Below are 5,122 nucleotides of genomic sequence, written 5' to 3' on the forward strand. Positions count from 1 at the left end.
TATGAATGTATATCCTTCTATAAGAATACATGTATATAGTTGCAAAATCAATAGCAATCATTTACAACATTCATTTATAAAGGCAATTAAGTGAAAATTATATATTGTCCGCTATATGACATAAATGAAAGAAAACAATAGGTTTTTGACGGTTTTTACCGGTAAAAACACGGTTTTTACCACTGTCATGTCAAAAACCAGTTTTTGACTGCAAAAACCCAACCCTGCACATGGCATTATTGTTAGATCGCGTTAATGGTTGACTAAAACTTCAGAGATTCCTTCATTAAACTGATAAACAAAATATAAGATTTAAAAGATATTTTAAAAAAAGTTGATAGTTCATTTAGTTGGTAGCTCACAGTAGGATTTAGAAACAGTACGATGACATTGAAGTTTCATAAGTTTGGCAACCACTGTATTCAGGGTGTCTGAAAAATACAAATTATCTCGAGAAATACTTATCGGCTCAAAAATACAGACGTTTCTAAAAATTGAATAAAATTACACCAAGCTCGCCTTCCTCCCTGCCCCTCCTTGATGTTAGGAGGAATTCGAGGATGGTGAAAATTCTTACATCATTCCAAAGAATGTAATTTGATATGACAAAGTACGAAATTTGAACGAATTTGATTTAATAGTTCGGGAAAAATTTAATTTTAAATTTTACAACTTTTTTAAAATTTTATAACTCAGAAACTATTTGTCCAATTTTGTTCAGATTCATATAAAATTACTTTTTCAAAATTATGTAAGAATTTTTGTACCTTGCAATTCAAAAATTTGTGGACAATTATAAAATAAAATATTTAAAAAATACTAAATAATTATTTAAAATTATTTTTTGTATGAAATTATCTTTGGATAAACAAATTTTATGCAAATATTTTTCGATTCGCTCAAGGTATGAGAAAATATGCAAACATTGAAAACAACATTGGGGGAGAGAGCAAATTTTTGATTGCTTTCCTGACCTGTTTGTTTTAAATTTCCAATTTCGAGGAAATCAAAGAACAATAAACATCAGTAGCAGTCTCGGTCAAGTCCGTGGAGTGACCTACAGCGATGGAAATGTTTTCGGTTCATAGGTTCTTTCCTGACCTAACTATTAGGAATAAATTTCTTAGATTTCGGTTACTCTTCTTCCATATTTTGAGGGTCAGGAATCCAAATCCGTCCAAGAAGAAGTATGTTTATATAGAAAAAAAATACAACTACCATACTTGAGGTCACCCCATTAAACCTTCAAATTGAGACCTGAAACGTGAAAATCCGATTTCTAGATCAAGGTGTTTCTTTTTTTTTCGCCCTGTACTAACCAAAAATTAATTGGAAGAGCTTTCGTAGTTAAAGCGTAAACTAATTTATTAAAAGGAGAAAAAAAATTATCTCATTAAAATTCCCAATTGTAGGAGTCAAAAGAGTTAGATCTCTCGATAGACCGTTAATTTTATTATTACTAAACCAAAACATGTTAAAAACAAATGTAGTTGAAAGATTTTTTTTTTTAAAATTTAGGAAAAAAATTCTAGTATTTTAAATCATAAATATTATACATATACTTTCTAAATATTATGTACAAAATGTTTTTTATTTTATTTATTTATTTTTGTCTCTTTAATCTTTAGAACAAACTTGATATTGTTCTACCAAAGGAATAATTTAATTAATCAATTGATATGAAAACTTAACTCAATATAGAACCAGTTGCTTGTTAGCGAAAAGCTTTTTTTATTATTATTTTTTTTTTATGATATTAACTAATGACAGAGTAAAAAAAAATAAATAAATTAAATCATGTATCCCGTATATGAAAATCTTTTAGCCAAAGATGATTTCATGCGGAAATTATTTTTAATTACTATTTTTTTATTATTATTTATTTTAATGATCGAAACTTTGAATTTAATGTATACAAATTGTTAAATTTTTTTTTTTTTAAATGTAATTAGCAATGACAAAATACGAAATTTGAACGTAATTGGTTGACCCTAGAAATGAAAAATTGAAAAAGTATTTTTGGTTTATTATTTCTCGGAAATTAAGCAACCGATTTTATTCAAAATTAGGATTTTACCATTAACATTGCTTGGAACCAGTGTATATACGTGTATATATTACAATTCAAAAATTTGTCGATCTTCATAATTGAAATGATGATAAATAATTGTTACAAATTATTTTTATGGGAAATCATATCCATGTAGTTTGCATCCAGTTTCATAAATAGGATCAAGAATTTTTCGATTTGCGTTATTGGTTTTAATAGTACCTATTATTAAAATCGTACTAATTATGAAAATCATTATCAAACTATCGAAATTCGTGGAAAAAGGAAGAGAAAAATTACCTAAATTGTTTCATTTTTCGCATTTTAATTTGTATCTAAATTTTATTTTAAACTTAAAATTGTTTTCGCAAGGTCTGCCAGTCGTACGATTGAGGAAACCGGTTGCTGTACCTCCTGCTCCTCAAATCGTATCAACCTCAAAAATATTGAGTATTAGCGATAAAGTGGATAAGTAGACCATGAATATCGCAAAAACAAATATTTAATAGCATAGCGAGAAATGTGACTTTAAATTTTTGAGTTCTTGTTCTTAAAACTACATCTGTTTGGGATCGACTATCTTCTTCTTAGGTATTAGAAATGAGGAAATTGCTTTGATGGTACTAAAACAAATCGGTCTATCAAATCACGCTATTAATCAATATTTAGTAGATAATTACTTGACTAGACAGGGGCTTATCACTTCGAGAGTTTTCATCGCGTTTTCTTTTCTGCGAATAAGGAAACTAAATCTCATATAAAGATATTAAATTTCATTGAATCTATTGAATTACTTACGTTTCTTTTCGATTGATTCGCGTTAATTTGAGGTTTTTTGCTATAAAGTCACCTTGATGAAAGATTGACGTACTAAAATAGCTAAATTCCTTTTAGAGTTATCAATTTTGCAGCTTTTTTTTTTATAAGCCTCACTCATAAGACGAGAAACTTGGAAGTTGGTGAAAGTTAGTCCAGAAATAGTTCTCAGTCACTTTTCGACAATTTTAGTGTAGCACAGTTTAAAAATCTTGAAAAACAACCAACTTATTAATTAAACTTTATACGTTGCTCCTAAATCGTACCGGTTACGATTTAAGCAAAGTGGAATTCCAAGACTTAAACAATAGTTAGCTAGCTAAGAACAAATAGGACGTAACAAGTTGCTTGACAACTGTACGAAGTATTTAAATCTTTACTTACATCACTTTAGTTCTATTATATCCTTACACAGAATGTTGAAAAATTACATTGAAAGCTTGTAAAACCGATAAACTTAAATAAAAACTGAATGCAAGTGCACAGTGACTTGATTCTTCTGCTTGGATCTCAGCGTTAAAAAAAAAAGCTTCTTAATTTATCCGTTAAAAGTGTTCTCTACTCTGTATACTAATTAAGAAATCTGTGGTGGTACTATTTGGGAGAGGTACGACTTAGATAACCTTCCTTACAAAAAAAATACGTTTTCATTTTAGATTTTGTAAATTAACTCAAATATAAACTTTCTTGCCACCTTTGGCGATTAGCTTGGTCAACTTTCAAAAATATCTTGGAGATTATAACATGTGTAAACTTCAATGGTAACCAAGCCGAATGCGCACTACAACAGAATTTAAATATTTTAATTCTTCAATCCCTTCTCAAATACTTTATTTAGTTTTAAATATTATATTAACCAAATTTCTTACCTTCTAGCTGTTTGCCCGATCTGAATTACTTTGATTCCTATTTTAACTATTTTTATGAGATGTGCTTTGTATTGCCAAAGCTCTCTACGTATTAAATTTTAGTATTAATTATAAATCTGCCCTACCATTAAATCATACTAACTACCGTGAGTATGAGTTCGGGACATTGCAGAATAGTAAGCAAAAGAAGTATTAAATTTATTTCCATCTCTATCGTGAAATTGAAAACTCATCCAAATGCTCCATTACGTTCTGTACTACTTCCCTACTCACCTCTCGAGCCATAACTTAAGTATCCTATAATATGTATTTGCAATTGCTCGAAAAAGGCAAGCCAATAATTGGCATGACAATATGCGGCACCATAGCACTTGTCTATATTTAAAATTTCTGCTGCTAAACATAAACAAAAAATTCAGAAAAGACCAAAAATAAATCTAAATAATTACTTCGTAGCTAACTTTTTATTTCTATAAAAATACAAAATTATTCTAAATGAATACTTGACGTATAACTAACTATCCAAGACTACTTAAGTTATTACTTAAGACAATTTAAGAAAAATAATCTTAATAAGTACTTAACATGTAACTAATTTTTTTTAACACTACTTAAATTATTACTTAAAATTATATAATGAAATGAATAGTAACTATAGTGTTGCCCATAGATAGGGAAATACCCGAGTTTATGGCGCTACATTAGTGTTTGTGGCTTATTCCTGAATGTCTAGCTGCAAACTAGACCATGTCCAGGAGGTCGTGAATCCCAAAAAGTCACATACAATAAGAGGTGTAGTTATAAGATCTCATGCAAAAGCCCCACACAATACAGATTTAATCTATTATTGAGGCTCTACATTAGAGAAATATACATGTATAGATTAATTAGTAGGTTTGTATGTGAGCATATTTAATCCTTTGTGGTCGCTTTTAATAAGTTTATACATAGTTATCTTAATTTTTGTTGAACGAACTTTAATAAGCAGAAGGGAAAAAAATTAATTTTTTAAGCGGTAAAAACTTTATAACATTTAAAGGCAATTTTTAAAATAATATTCCGAAGCCTGTCGACTTGGGTGAAAAATATTGTTCGATACTATAAGACCATTCTGTTTCTTTTCTATAGTAACTGACATACGACTAAAATTGTTAAAAAAAAAAAAACTTTGGTGGTTGAAAAAAAACATATGACCGCAAAATGCTAAAGCTAGTTTTTCTCACATCTAAATTGCATCTTATTACTAGTAAATCCAATCATTAGATCAGCAATTATTAAGGGTAAAACAGTTTTAGGCTCACTATATATGTACAATTTACATTTTTATAAACTCATTTAATCCGACACTCCTAAGCCAAAATTTGTCTGTTTCTACAATACGAAATTT

General features: G+C 28.7%; 1 protein-coding gene across 1 annotated transcript in view; it reads left to right on the forward strand.

Annotated features, from left to right (window-relative positions):
* Window positions 1-5,122, forward strand: part of LOC107456354 (uncharacterized) — a gene marked incomplete in the record, with an annotated part of 165,582 nt that overhangs the window by 148,300 nt on the left and 12,160 nt on the right.

The sequence above is a fragment of the Parasteatoda tepidariorum genome, chromosome 1 (assembly GCF_043381705.1).
Source record: "Parasteatoda tepidariorum isolate YZ-2023 chromosome 1, CAS_Ptep_4.0, whole genome shotgun sequence".
Taxonomy (NCBI): Eukaryota; Metazoa; Arthropoda; class Arachnida; order Araneae; family Theridiidae; genus Parasteatoda; species Parasteatoda tepidariorum.